This window comes from Polypterus senegalus, chromosome 15, assembly GCF_016835505.1.
Source record: "Polypterus senegalus isolate Bchr_013 chromosome 15, ASM1683550v1, whole genome shotgun sequence".
Taxonomy (NCBI): Eukaryota; Metazoa; Chordata; class Cladistia; order Polypteriformes; family Polypteridae; genus Polypterus; species Polypterus senegalus.
Genome location: NC_053168.1, coordinates 58,181,380 through 58,196,621, shown reverse-complemented (window position 1 = coordinate 58,196,621; position 15,242 = coordinate 58,181,380). Strand labels below are relative to the sequence as shown.

Below are 15,242 nucleotides of genomic sequence, written 5' to 3'. Positions count from 1 at the left end.
CTCAAGAAGTTATAATGTATTTTATTACTCCTGATGGCGCACATGGAGCAAGCTGAACTCAATTTTGGCAGCACATTATTTTGTTTTCAACATTAAAAAATACAGATTGATTCCATTGCTGTAACTTTGCTAAGTGTTCTACAAAGAAACATTTTAAAAATAATGCTTTTATATGGTCAGAAGTTTAGACTATTTGACAGTCGTCTCGATTGTTGCCGTGTACTTCTCTCTTTTGGGTTCTGTTATCCTGGAATTTGTCTTGCATACCTCTGAGCTATTGTGTTTGCTGGCTGCTCAATTGCAGTATATTCAGGATTACTTCTTACTTGTTTGTGTGCTTCAGCAACTTGTCTTCTCGTTTTTCATAACTTAATTGCCTTTGGTGATCATCTTGATGCTAAGCAGATATCACTTCTCACATTTGATTTTTCAATCACTTTACCTTAAATACACATCTACAGGTCAATTTGCCACCCACTAAATCCACCGGGTGCTGCTATGTAATTCATTTTTATTTTCCAGAACATATCAAGACTTAAGTTTTTGATTAAGACGAAGAACAAGGTTGTAGCCTCATTAGTTCACAAGTAATCCCATGACAGACAGACTGACCTTAGCAGTTTATATAGGTGTAGATAATTCTGCTCAAAACTAATAGAATGACAATAACAGCACAATTTCCCATTTATCCAGTCACTGAATACACTGCATTAGGCTCACGGTAGGAATCAGGATGGGACAGGTAGGGCAAGTATACTCTAAGAGGGACACTTTAGAACATATAGAATGTACAGTATGTAGTACATCTTTGGGAAACAGAGAAAACTTGTAAAAAGCACAGAGTTGGTAAATGGGTTAGGATTTAAAACCAGGATTCTCACCATGTGATACAGCAGTTTTAATCACCCAGTAAAGCTACTGTTAGACCCTTTCCAATGACCTTGCCATCACCACAACTATAAGCCACTTACTAGTTGTGAAAACAATAAAGTTAGAGTCATCAGTTTTACTTTTTTGTAGCTGTTGACCATTTTGATATTATTCAGCACCATAAAAGATTCTCTGCAAAAGTTTGCTTCATTTTCTTTGAGGCATTTTCATACGTACTGTATAGTTAAAAACAGAAAACCTCATGAAATAAAATCTCTAATGACAGTGTACTTAATTAATGATATTATGGAAAAATTCTTATTCAACTTATACATCTGAATATTATTAACAGACAAATGAAAGCTGATATAATTTTTATGAATTATATCTCTAAATGACAACATGAAGAGATAAAAGGACTGAACCCTTAGGGACAAACTACAGTTAGCAATAAGGGAATTCTGTCAATGGACTTCTACACATATTGACGATAATTTAATTTAATGTGTAATAAATTTTTGCTACAATATACTTTTAAATTCATCACATCATCATTCACAATTTATGTTGAGGGTAATAATGGCAACATGCTAAGCTGGATAGACCAGGCCACAATATCCTCAGCAACATTTTCCAGCTCCCACAGTGAAACACTTAGGAAGTCTCCGGGCATGTTAAGAGATATAACCTGTCCTAGCATTATTCTTTTGTTGTGATAGAGGAGCTTTAGGCCTCTGATTCTTAAAAGTTATGTTATCTGCACATACGGTACTTGTTCCTTTTAGGGTTGCCTGTGGCAAATTGTTCGAAGGTGGTGCCAGACAAAGTTACTTAGAAGCAGAAATTGTAGGAGAATTTAGTTAATCAAGTCAAATGGATGGATGATAATTAAATAATAAATAAAGAGGTATAGTGTCTAGAAAAGAAACTGCACACATATCTCTGTGAAATTGTCAAGTGTACAGGTCAGATGTACAGTATATAGCAGTAACCAAATATTTCTCTGCAAAAGAGAGAGAGAAAGTGACAAGATAACAACAAAAGCAAGTTTAACTTGTGTGACTAATTACCCATCAGCAGCCTCAGGTCACTGCCTAGTAATTACTAGGCAAAAGCGACATGGCAGAGAATGTGGCCAAAAGTAGTTTATGACTCCTTGACCTTTGACTTCACTGCTGTGTAGGTTAAGTACTGTTGTAACTCAACACACTGTAAACATTGATTCCTGTTTTTTACCTAGTCTAACCGAATAATGTTAGATTTACCGGTATGTCTCCTGTACCACAAACTGATTTTCTAGTTTCAGTTGTCATGAGCTGTTATATCTATAGGTTGTCATTCAAAAGATCTCTGTAAAAAAATCTTTTTGCTCATCTTACTTTATGTTTGCATGATTGCTTCTTTAAATATCGTTCTGAGATGCTCAACAATAAAATCTGATCATACTGTAAAGTATAAACTATTACGAAGATCCTACTCACCACTTTTTCCTTATATATTTTGTTAATTCAGTTAACTTTCTTCCTTCATAAAGCCCTTATAACATGACTGTATTTGCTGTAAGTCATTGGCATTGACATATTAATAACATTAATTTAACAATATTGGCGTAGCTCTGTCCATTAAATTTGACATACGCTCAAAGAAACAGGTGTTTTTCTTTCCTGTAGGCATTTTATTTGTATCAAGCAAGGTTCACATGAGGAGAAACCACAAACCCACAAAATATAAAATAAAACTCACGTCAGTCCTATGCAAGTCTATCTTTTCATAGACATTGGGTCACCTGGCCTGCATTTCCATCTAGCTGCCTGTTCTCCTTCCTTCCGAAAATGTTTCTGTCTCTTTGAAACTCCTGAGACCACCATTTACAGTTCTGAGGCTTTTTGGACAGGGATTTGTGCAGAACACACACAGGCATATGTTTAGTGCAAAAAAAATTAGCCATGGCATGTTTCCGGTCTTGAGTCTTCTTGTTCGCCTAATTTGATGCCTTAATTTGTTTTTGGATTTATGGCTTTTCAGTTTATTTCGTAATATTAAGTCTGAGTTTGGTAGCCAGACAGGTTACTTAAGTGACAATACCGTGCCATTAAAAAAAGACAAGAATAAGACTGATTTGCTATTAAATGTTAAAAAACACTCAGACACAAATGGTCTTTAGTGCCTTCATGTCCTGCAATTACCTAGCAGTTTTCAAGACATAGTTATCCTTGTCAGGAGATCACAAGAGCACTTGCCAGTAAACCGTGCTCACTTAAATCCAAGCTGTAGAACACCAAGTATAAATGAAAGAAATGAATGAATTACTTTGACGACTTCTGCATTTATGCTGCATATGCAGTATGGATCATTAGAACAATTTTACTGAGAACAGACCATTCAGCCCATAAAAGCTTGCCAGTCCTGTTCAGCTAATTTCAGTAAAAAAAATAGTTGGCTTTTGAAGGTTCCTAAAGGAGAACAGTCTGCCACACTACATTTGTGTGAAGAAAAACGTTCTAACATTTCTTTTAAAATTTCTATTAACTAGCTTCCACCTGAATATACAGCACTTTTCTCCATTTACTGAGATTGTGTGCCTCTGTAGATTACCAGAAAATGACCAACTTATAAAGGTGAAACTGCAGTAATGTAGTCTACTGTACAGTCCATCACTAACACCTTGTGTTTGACAACTAGGCCTGAACTGAAGTCTCGCCCAAGCACTTTGGATTTTCATGTACTATAAACTGGTTAAGTCAGAGGTGAATAGCTATGATCGGGATCACTGAAAATATATGTTAATTCCAGATGTTGAAAATCATTTTCATACTTTCCTATCTAGACCTCATTAATCTTTAATATTGTAGTATAAAGTAGTTAAGTCAATAAGACATTTCAAGTAAGGTTTCATTTGTAATTAATGAGATATTTGGCGTTTCCTTCATTCATTTATTTTCCAAACTTAATTATTCCAATACAGTGTCAAAGAGTGTAGTAACCCTGAACAGTCATCGCACATAAAACACTCATTCTATGCCAGCTTAAGATCACCTCATTTGTTAACCTTTATGTCTTTGTAATGTGGGAAGAATCCAGAGTACCTAGAGAAAACCTATCCAGCCAAGAGGAGGGAAAATATGAAAACCTGTCACAGACAGTAACTGGGCCAGAATTTTACTCCACCTCCCCAAGCTGTGGTACATCAGCCTTAGCCACTTTCACATCATATCGCACCTAACCTTTTTCGGTTAGTATAAAACTGTAGTGTGTTTTAAGGCAATAAAGATTTTATTTAACAGTGGTTGTCACTGTGCCTTTGTGGCTTTGTGATTAATTCCTGGCAATGATGTTTTCTCAGTGGAATTTTGTACTATTTCCATGTTACTTTGAGTTTTCTCTGGATACTGTTGTTTCTTTAACCATTAAGTTGACCTTCGTGTATGGATTTGAGAGTACACTACTTTCATTTAGTCCTACTTATGAAATCTGAAATTCATGCAAATGAAGGTATGTAAAGGAACAAAATATTCAGACTTTACAGCTGAAAACGACCCCTCTTAAGTTATTTAAAATCTCTTTTCTAAATTGCCATATTCAGGCAATTAAAGTTGTTCAAAGGTAATGCAAAGATTACTCAAAAATATTTCACCAAAATGAAGAAACTGTATCTTTTGTTCCAACGTTTGGTCAAAAAAGTACACAGACATGGATATCTAAGGAAACTAATTATGTCATATTTCTTTTATTTATTTTCTAAAGGAGTTTATTGTAACATAGCATAATGCCTTCTGGGTCATCCTTTGAAATCGTGCCCTAATAATATGAAAATGTAGGAGTGAGTATGTGTCTTCACACCTTAACAGCCATCATTTTTTGTCCATGTACATTTAACACCAGACCAGCTGCAGACACAAAATGCAACACTTTCATCTTGCTATAGTACCACCATGATATAACAGTTGCTGGATTCTACTCATGTGGCAAAATATGACACATGAAATTATATCTCTCAATCTATGTTTCATCAGTTTTCCTTGGCGTGCTTTACGATTTCCAAACATTCCTTTTTTTCTGTACTTTAAAAATAGCTGAGTAAAGTAAGCAAGGATACACCAAGAACAACAGCTTAAAGGGAAAAACTGCTTGCCTTAACATTGCTCCTAAATATACAAAGCTGTCTATCATATCCATAAATAGTTGCTTTTCATGCAGATTCAATGGAGATCATAACAAAACCCATTACACAGGTAAGACGTTGGTGTAAAAGAAAATTATACTTACGGAATGTCTGCTTCACTCGTAAATCTTAACAAAAGAAGGAGATTAGGTGAACCTAAGGCTACTGTTTTATGTCAATGAAGCTGAAACTCAACCCTTCATTACACTCGATGAGGAGACACATAATATAACATCATCACTTTCCTATTTGAAAAAATTCCTTGCCTTCATGTAAAATTTATTGTTTTCTTCAGTGCTACCAGGAAAGGTTAAATACAAGCAAAATAGTTTCCTCGGGGTAATGTGAAATCCTCTGATTAAAATATCCATTGAAAGATAGGATGCAAAAGGCATTTCTAAAGACCACAGTAATGTATCCGGGGATTATCTGTACGTGTTGTTGCTAGTCGAAAATGAAAAGCATGCTTTTCTGTTGTTTGTTTCATAGTCTAGATTAACCCTTCATGTTTCACGTACATATATTAGGTGAACATTTAGTTAAGCAGCAAACAATTTTTGATCTTGTACTACAAGAACTGGGAATGAATGTACACAGGATCTGTCTCACTTGTTTTAGGTCTCTAGCAGTAGAGACTTTTAAGACATAATCATAGTTTAAAGTTTACCATTACATTTAATTTGGTGATAACACTATGGCAAATTCCTGCTGTGGTTTTCCTAAGATTATGGTCAAAACCGGGCATGCTAATGCTCTGCACATTCTTCCTATATCCGTGTGAGTTTGTCTCAGGATATTCAGGCTTTCTCTTGCATGCTATAAATGTGCAGATAAATAAAATTGGCAATATATGAGAACTGGCACACCATACACAATTATCTTTGCTTTATGCATTATGTTGCCAAAATTGGTTCTGGTTCTCTGCAGTCCTGTAATGGAGTAATTAATGAACTTAATGGGCCTGTGAGGTAAGGAAGTTGTTAGGCAGTGCTTAGGATATCAGTATGGTATCTGGTGTAGTATTTAAAAGTATAATAATCAGGGTACAGTTGCCAAAAAGATAAGAAGGCAAAATAAAATCATTATTTAATAGGAAGAGCAAGGGTTAGGGAAACTTTAAAGTAGCAAAAGATAGATTTATGCAAAAAATACATACAATTCTTTACAAATTATGAGAAGAACCACTAAAATGCTAGCATCACGAAATTACCGAGTGTGTACTTCTGACAGTCATGATGCATGCTGCTGAAGAAAACATCCACAATTTCAATAAGTTTAGATTTTAAGGATGTGCAATGCACTTATCTCATTGGGAAATAATAACTAGTGCTATAAAAGAAATTCACCAAATAAGCAAAGCTTATCTCAGTTTATTAAGTTTAAAAAATACATGTTTACACAAAAACTAGCTATGTTACCCATCGAAGACAGGTTTAAATCTAAGCAATCAATGTAGACCTCAGCGTTAATGTGTGCAGTGCACCATACAATGCATATGTCTCTGTTATATACCAATTGGTATGGGATTCGCAAAAGCAGTATTAATGTTTGTGATGCCCCTTCTGTTGAAACATAGGACAGACTGGAAACTGGACAGATACACAGACACTTACCCTTTTATTTATTTTAAGGTTTATGTTCAAAAAGAAAATGAAATCAGAAATTCCACCTACTGATTGTCAAACTTGCTTAATATAACTCAGGGTGTAACTTGGACAGACCACAATTAATTATGTGCCATCTTCATTCATTCACATAGAGTTATTAGGTGTGTTTGCCATTCTGTCTGTCTGTCCGCATGAAATAACTTGGCCCTCTGTGGACCAGTTTTGTTGAAGTGCAGCACACTTATTCTTCAAATAAAATTGTCAAGACAGTTCCATTTTTTTTTGTTTAGATATCTCAAGCAGATTGTGTTGTGTGAAGTTTTAAAATTTCAAAATTTCACATTGAAGTGCATTGGCAAATTTGCAGACATACATCTTAAAACAGAGATACATTCTGTGCAACTTCAATTAGCTTACTGTTTCAATATTACCTTGAGAGTGGTGCTTGAACTTACAACCCCAATTCCAATGAAGTTGGGACGTTGTGTAAAACGTAAATAAAAACAGAATACAATGATTTGCAACTCCTTTTCAACCTATATTCAATTGAATACACTACAAAGACAAGATATCGAATGTTCAAACTGATAAACTTTATTGTTGTTTTGCAAATCTTCACTCATTTTGAATTTGATGCCTGCAACAAGTTCCAAAAAAGCTGGGACAGGGGCATGTTTACCAGTGTGTTATATCACCTTTCCTTTTAACAACACTCAATAAGTGTTTGGGAACTGAGGACACTAATTGTTGAAGCTTTGTAGGTGGAATTATTTCCATTTCTTGCTTGATGTACAACTTCAGTTGCTCAACAGTCCGGGGTCTCCGTTGTCGTATTTTGCACTTCATAATGCGCCACACGTTTTCAATGGGAGACAGGTCTGGACTGCAGGCAGGCCAGTCTAGTACCCGCACTCTTTTACTACGAAGCCACGCTGTTGTAACACATGCAGAATGTGGCTTCGCATTGTCCTGCTGAAATAAGCAGGGATGTCCCTGAAAAAGACATTGCTTGGATGGCAGCATATGTTGCTCCAAAACCTGTATGTACCTTTCAGCATTAATGGTACCTTCACAGATGTGCAAGTTACCCATGCCATGGGCACTAACACACCCCCATACCATCACAGATGCTGGCTTTTGAACTTTGCGCTGATAACAAGACGGATGGTCCTTTTCCTCTTTGGCCCGGAGGACACGACGTCCATGATTTTCAAAAACAATTTGAAATGTGGACTCGTCAGACCACAGCACACTTTTCCACTTTGCGTCAGTCCATCTCAGATGAGCGCGGGTCCAGAGAAGCCGGCGGCGTTTCTAAGTGTTGTTGATATATGGCTTTCGCTGTGCATGGTAGAGTTTTAACTTGCACTTGTAGATGTAGCGACGAACTGTGTTAACTGACAATGGTTTTCTGAAGTATTCCTGAGCCCACGTGGTAATATCCTTTACAGAATGATGTCAGTTGTTAATGCAGTGCCGCCTGAGAGATCGAAGGTCACAGGCATCCAGTATTGGTATTCGGCCTTGCTGCTTGCGTGCAGAGATTTCTCCAGAATCTCTGAATCTTTTGATGATATTATGGACAGTAGATGATGAAATCCCTAGAATCCTTGCAATTGTACGTTGAGAAATGTTGTTCTTAAACTGCTGGACTATTTGCCCACGCAGTTGTTCACAAAGTGGTGAACCTCGCCCTATCCTTGCTTGTGAACGACTGAGCCTTTTGGGGATGCTCCTTTTATACCCAATCACGACAAACACCTGTTTCCAATTAACCTGTTCACCTGTGGAATGTTCAAAACAGGTGTTTTTTGAACATTCCTCAACTTTCCCAGTCTTTTGCTGCCCCTGTCCCAGCTTTTTTGGAACGTGTTGCAGGCATCAAATTCAAACTGACTGAAGATTTGCAAAACAACAATAAAGTTTATCAGTTTGAACATTAGATATCTTGTCTTCGTAGTGTAATAAATTGAATATAGGTTGAAAAGGATTTGCAAATCATTGTATTCTGTTTTTATTTATGTTTTACACAACGTCCCAACTTCATTGGAATTGGGGTTGTATATTTTTTGTGCATTTCCATCTTTTTTCAATCTGTTATCGGTATTAACTCTGAATATGACTAATTTTTATAAAACTGTTTAATAAACAACAATGTAATAATTGACTCTTGGATGAAGTAAGTATAAAATGTGAAATGCTCCAAATTTCTTATTAGTTAACTTAGTTGCTGAACACAACTAGATGTTACACCCTGCATTGTCTAACTGGTTGTAGAGTTGCCATTTTACCAATATTTGGTGACTCTCAATTGACCTAGTTGCCATGTTATGTTTGGACATGGATGAACGCTGGATGGTTTCTTATGTTATGCTCGACCACGGTCAGACATTGGATGTTTTGCTGTTTTATACTGAGAGAAAAGATTGTGAAATGGTTACGAATAGTGCGTATCAAAGAAGCAAAATAAATTTAGTCCATATGATTAGTTTATTTTGTAAATTGTTTTATATACCATTAGCACCAGTGAGTAAACTGTCTGTTAAAGTTAAATATGTAAAAGTAAATTAGTAAGGTTACTACATTCAGAAATATAACTGTACAGTTCTTATAAGACACTTTAAACTAAGAATATTTAATTAATTAATGTTTGTAATTGTTATTACTGTGCTATGCCCAAGAAAGGACAGACACCAGACATTTTAGTGCTTTCTATATAGAGAGACTGTCTCATTGACTCCACTAGTTCTTTGAAGGTCATGCTTCCCATAACATGTGAATGGGTCAACAATAGAGAAAAGAAGTTGTATATATTTGGTCATAAGTCCACATGAATACAAAAAAACAAAAGTAGGATTTGGGATAAAATTAACAAAGTTAAATGCAATCCTTTTCTCTATGAGCTTAGTGTTGTTCTTTACCTAACTTTTAAACCAAAAATTGTCAGTGCTAGATGAAGTAGTGTATCTGAACTGGCTGGGGAGAGTGAGTGTGAGTGTGTGCCCTGTGATGGATTGGCACCTTGTTCAGGGACGGATCCTGCCATGTGTCTGATGCTGCAGAAATAATCTGTGGTCCCATGATTTTTAACTTGATTAACTATTTTGATTAATATGTGCTTTAGTGCTCTATTTGCTTTCAGTTAATTGTTAATCTGTAAACTAGATTTTGCACACTCTAGGAAGCCTTTCGTCAAGAAGCCCCAGAATCGACCTTCTTTAGAGATGAAGTAGAAGGCATAAGTAGTTTAGGTGCAAGCATCCCCAGCATACGCAATAGCAACCAGTAATCACAGTTTCATTCAAAGAATGGTAATCAGAAGGTTGCCAGTTCGGATCCAATAAATGTCAAAAGTGACTCGACTCCATCACTGCGTTGAGTAAAGCCCTTAACCTGCAAGTACTTTGTCCTGGGTATGACATTAATCTGCATCCAGCCCTGCAAGCAGGCCCTCCAATTTACAGGGAAAAACTTGGGGGTTGGTGGCAGGACTGGCACTCCAACCACCATAAAAAAACTCACACTGCTCCAGTGTGGTTCTGAGTTTCACCCACTACACTCAGTCCTAATCCAGGTGGTTCATCGTTTGGTGGATGCGGCAACGCACAATCAGTACATGGTCCGAAAAAATGAAAATAGTCACAATTTAAAAAATTATATCACTGCGACCGTCTAAGTATGAACATAAAATGTTAATATTGTTTTGATGCTTGTTACATAATCTCTGATTACAGTGTCGCCACCACAGAGCAGGCTTTATAAGGCCAAACTGCCCAAGCATGTGCATAAATGAGCGAGAAGCCTCACTTTCTGTCATCTTATCTTTTTTTAAGCTTGTGTTTTTTTGTTGAACACTTTTGTCTGTGTGTGCTGTGGTCAGAGTACCTGTGCTTGCACACATCTATTGCCATCTTTGAGCATGATTATTCTGAGCCGTATCGCTGTGGTTGCACCGCTGTTCTAGTTTGTACACTTCGGAAGTTAGTTAAAGCAAGCAGTTTAGGGGAAGCAAGCTCCCGAAAGTTTCACATGGGGCCTGCACATGAAAGTTCATCTCAACTATTGTGAAATTTTAACACTATATGCCATTCTCTTTTTTCCATTTTCCCTATTGCTGCAACAGTCTTGGTGGCTTAACTACAAATTTATGTCGCCTGATACGTTTTATTTAATTATGTTTATATTTTTCATGCCACTCTACATTACTTGTGGTTTGACATCATAGTCTTTGTCATAAAGTGCTGGCCAGCTGATTCCTGAAAAGGCCACTCTGTCACAAAAAAAGTAAAACCTATAATTTCCAAACAAATAAGGCACACGAGGGATAAATCACTGTTCCATAAGCTTCCAGAATCAAAAATATATGAAAACATTTTTATCATTTGAGATAAGAAAAGCATGTAACAACTGGAACGTTGTGTTTATGGGTGATTTCAACTTCCGCACTGCGCATTTTAAACCCTGGAGGTAAACTTAAAATGGTAAATGTAATTAATAACTCTATCCTCCTGTAGTGCTGAAAATGCCTTAAGGAATGCTAATTTCAATCTGCAAAAAATGTAAGCAGTTTTCCATCTTGATTGCATTATTACTTAGTGCCAAACAAGAAAAATATAAAAGCAGTACTCTTTATAGATGATTCATGCAACCATTACAGAGATGAAACACAAATAAAGATAAAACATGACATTCCTGTCTGACAGTATACAGTTCATCACTTTAAGAAGCTAAGGAACAGAAAATTCAATTTTTTTTTTATCAATGAGAAAAATCTTTATTTTTTTTATAAGACCAGCAATGCCTGTATACATTGAAATGCCTTTCATTTTGAAAGAGGCGTTGCATTTTGTGATATTCATCAGAAAAAAAGCAGGCCGCTATCGCTTTTCAATAAGGGGCACAGTCATCTCAGTATGGAGACAGCAACAAAATTCTTGTTTTTAATGTAAAAGTGGGGAGGGAGCCCATTTTTAAATTACACAAGAATGAGTTGGGGACACCACCCGGTGACACTGTGCACTTGCAGAAAAAGCAGTTTTTGAAAGTAACAGTTAAGAGGATGTTTTTTTAAGGTTCGAGTCCAGAACAGAACTGAATTAAAGATGATAGTGTTCTGGTTTTATGAGTTCCAGGTAGGAACGGGAGGATCAAAGAGTTGTGGACAACAGAAGTGACGTCAGCAGAGGGAGGAAGAGGGACGGCATTGGAAAACAGTGCCAACTTCTGGTTTGGCGGGTAATTACTATCACTAGAGCCCTTAAGTGCCCATGCATGACATTTCATACATCAAAAATACTAATGTGCAAGTTGTGGGCTTCTTATAAATGTCATTTAAATTTACACATATAACTTTGTTGAAATTGGAAATACTTTCTAAAAATCAAATCACTGCTTTTATGAAGCTTGTTCAAATGTGATCATGAATGTGGAAAGCTGAAAAAAATACTACCTTAGAACATTTTTTTTATTGAATTTCTCTTATCTGCATGCATTTTTAACAAATGTAAGCAATTCTGAATCAGCTCACAGATGATCTTTCATTTAAATTAATTATAAGTGGACAAGACTCCAATGTTGCCGAATGTGTACAGTTTGTGTCTACCCTCTTACTGTTATTAGTAGTAGCTGGTAGTATGAGTGTTGGTAATATAGGGTGTGCAGATACATCTGGAGGATGCACCGGGATCAGTGATGTATCCTGGGGTCACTGGACACCTCAGGTCTCACATCATCAGGCATCCTCACCCAGGCAACTCAGCTGGGGGTGATTAGTCCCAACTTGCATCCCAGCAGCTGTTATCCACAGATCACCCATCTTTATCCAGAGCCATCTGAAGGCTTTTTGTGCTGCTTCAGTAAGATATCTAATGGCTCTCTTCTTTGTAACCCCTGTGATGCTGAACAGAATGGGTGCTCTACGAAGCGAGTAGCCAGGAAAGCCCCTACAAACCATTTCCACAGACAGGCAACATTAAATAATCTTGTCAAACCCATTTAAACTAATTCAGGGTAATGGGGATTCAGAGCCTATCTTAGTAGCTTTGAGAAACTGCAATGAAATGGATTGCTTAATTTTTTGTTAAATGATACCTGAACAAAAATGAGCTGTTGAAGTGAGCTGACATAAGACCAGCTAAGTTGGGGCCTCAAACTCCAATCAATTTCACTCCAACCAGTCCCCTAATTAGAAGACGATTCTTGTTGTTAATTAAGCCTGTCATTTAATTCCATGATGTGTTGCTGCTCTCATTCTGCCAAAGCAGAACTTTCCTAAGCTGTTGATTTTCTGCTTTATAAGAACATTGTCAAAAATGTTTGTGAACCTGAGCTGATCAACATTACTGAGACCTTCAACTTTCTTTATGTTCATGTATTGCATAATGGACACAGGTTGCTGGTCATCTGTTGGCTCATTTTGCATCTCTTAATTGTCTGGATGCTAATTAAAGAAAAAATAAATAATTAAGAGGTCTAAGTCTTAAATAACAAGTCTATTAACATTAAGACAAAAATTGGTCACAAATTAAGAAACCACAGTAGCAGACTCCATTATGACCTCTCTGCTTTTGTTGTACAATTACTGATCAAGACAAACCATGAGCTCCTCACATTTGTTATGCAACCTGCGTCCTCGATCTGAAAGCTTCAGTGGTATCTGGAAGTCTCAGTGGTAACTAAAGGATTCCAAGTTAATTCTGTTTGAATGACCTGGCCAGGGACTTTGGTTTGAAAAAGCAAAACTACTTGGTTCAAGAGAACAGAGATGGGGTTTGCTGTCATCTTGTATAAACTTTTTTGAGTTTCGGAGCCATCAAGAAGATCTGACAAATTTCTTTGAAGAAAAAAAGAAAGAAATGGGTTTAGTTGAAAAAAAAGATAAGACTGGTACCTTTTAATGAGGAAGGACAGTTTTCTCTTCCAGGAGCCACTGAGTGCAAGGTGTAGAGCAGAAACATTGTGGAGTAGCAGTAGAGGACATTAAAGACGGAAGTGGATGGAGGAGGTTATTAAAAGGTGAACTGAGAGATTTAAAGGATTTGGGCTGGTCTGCATAGAGGGGACCACAGAATAGTCTGGGAACAAAAAAGCAAGCTGATATTGAAGGATCTAAGAAGATCAGAAACACCATCAATGACTCACCACAAACGTACACGAACAGTTCTAAGTAAAGCATATATTAATTTGGTAAGTACAGGTACACAATCAGTCACGGGATGTAAATGAATTCCTGATATGTGATTGAATAATTTGCTGTTGGTCCTGAGGGTACAAACTCCCCCTTAGAAAGAATGAATGTAAAGAGTCATCTAGAATTCTATGTGCAGGATCGGTGATACTTTGATCCAGTATTTAACACCAAGATAAGTATAATCTACTCAAAACGGATACACTTAAGATATTTAATGGGGAAAATAAATACAAAATGAACAGGGCCGTGACAGGTAAGGGTGTTAATCTTCACAGGCTTTTTCTTCTTTTTAATAAAGGTATAAGGTGATAGTGCTTGGTTCTGGGTATATTACTTATTATACATTATAATTACAGAAAGACATTTCTATGGTCTTTCTTCTTTGTAATGTACAGTCGCTGTCCACAGCCTGAGTTCATTGTAATTTAATACTAAAATGCCGCCATGGCCTGGCAGTGACCTCCTCAAGCATTATCCACCATCCCTTTAAAATTCCAAGATCCCTTAACTTACACGAGCCGTGTATGTCACGCCAAAGGCTTCTTTTTGTGTACCTTACCGTACTTTTGTTACAGCTAAGTAAGTGGAATAAAACAAGTCTGATAAGAACTGGATTGTGTAGCAAGTAGACACTTCTCTTAACACTAAGGAGTCAAGCTGATGTCCTTTTGTATGATCTGAAATGAACAATCAATGAGACTGAACCAAGGGCTTTGTGGTGGCATTCCTCCTGGCTGAAATTGTAATGGATCCATATATCCACTCGTTTTCAAATCTGATTAAGTCAAGAATTATCCAGGGTCACAAGGGGCAGAGCCTAGCACCGGGGATTAATCCATCACGGAGCACATTCACACATCCTGTACACTCACACTCACTCACATCGGGTAGCTTAGAGTCTCCAGTCAAACCACCATGAATGTTTTGTATGTGTGGGCAAAAAACATGTGCAGACACAGAAAGAGGGTGACAACATAAAGAATTCAAAGCCAGTGTCATGGAGATCTGAGGTAGCAATCTGTCAATTGAATGCCACCAAACCATCATATAACAAGACTGTACTACTTTTTAGACTGGACAAAGGAGAAAGCTTGAAAAGCTTTTATCAATTTATTAGACATCTGTGCAGCCATTTCTGCTCATTATATGACCCATTTGGCACTTGAACTGAAAGAAAATGGCCATGCATTTTATAACTATTAACATACCTCTAGGACACCATATACTTGTAAATATTTGATATATTAAATTTTGCATGACTATGTTTGTTTGGCTTCTGAAATTAGGCTGGTTCACTTTTTTCTGATAGCTCTAAATATTGCAATTGTAACTCTTATAAAAAATCTGACTTACCTAGTACGATTTTGAGCTGCATTATAAATTCTTAGATGATAAATGCATCCAACTTACTTTG

General features: G+C 36.8%; 1 protein-coding gene across 1 annotated transcript in view; it reads right to left on the bottom strand.

Moving 5' to 3' along the window:
- Positions 1 to 5,381, bottom strand: part of LOC120515603 (D-ribitol-5-phosphate cytidylyltransferase-like) — a 117,102-nt gene extending 111,721 nt beyond the window's left edge. The window contains exon 1 of the mRNA XM_039736716.1: positions 5,137 to 5,381. The gene's annotated coding sequence lies outside the window, so the exon portion shown is untranslated. The remainder of the gene's footprint in view (positions 1 to 5,136) is intronic.
- Between the last annotated feature and the right edge of the window lie 9,861 nt (positions 5,382 to 15,242).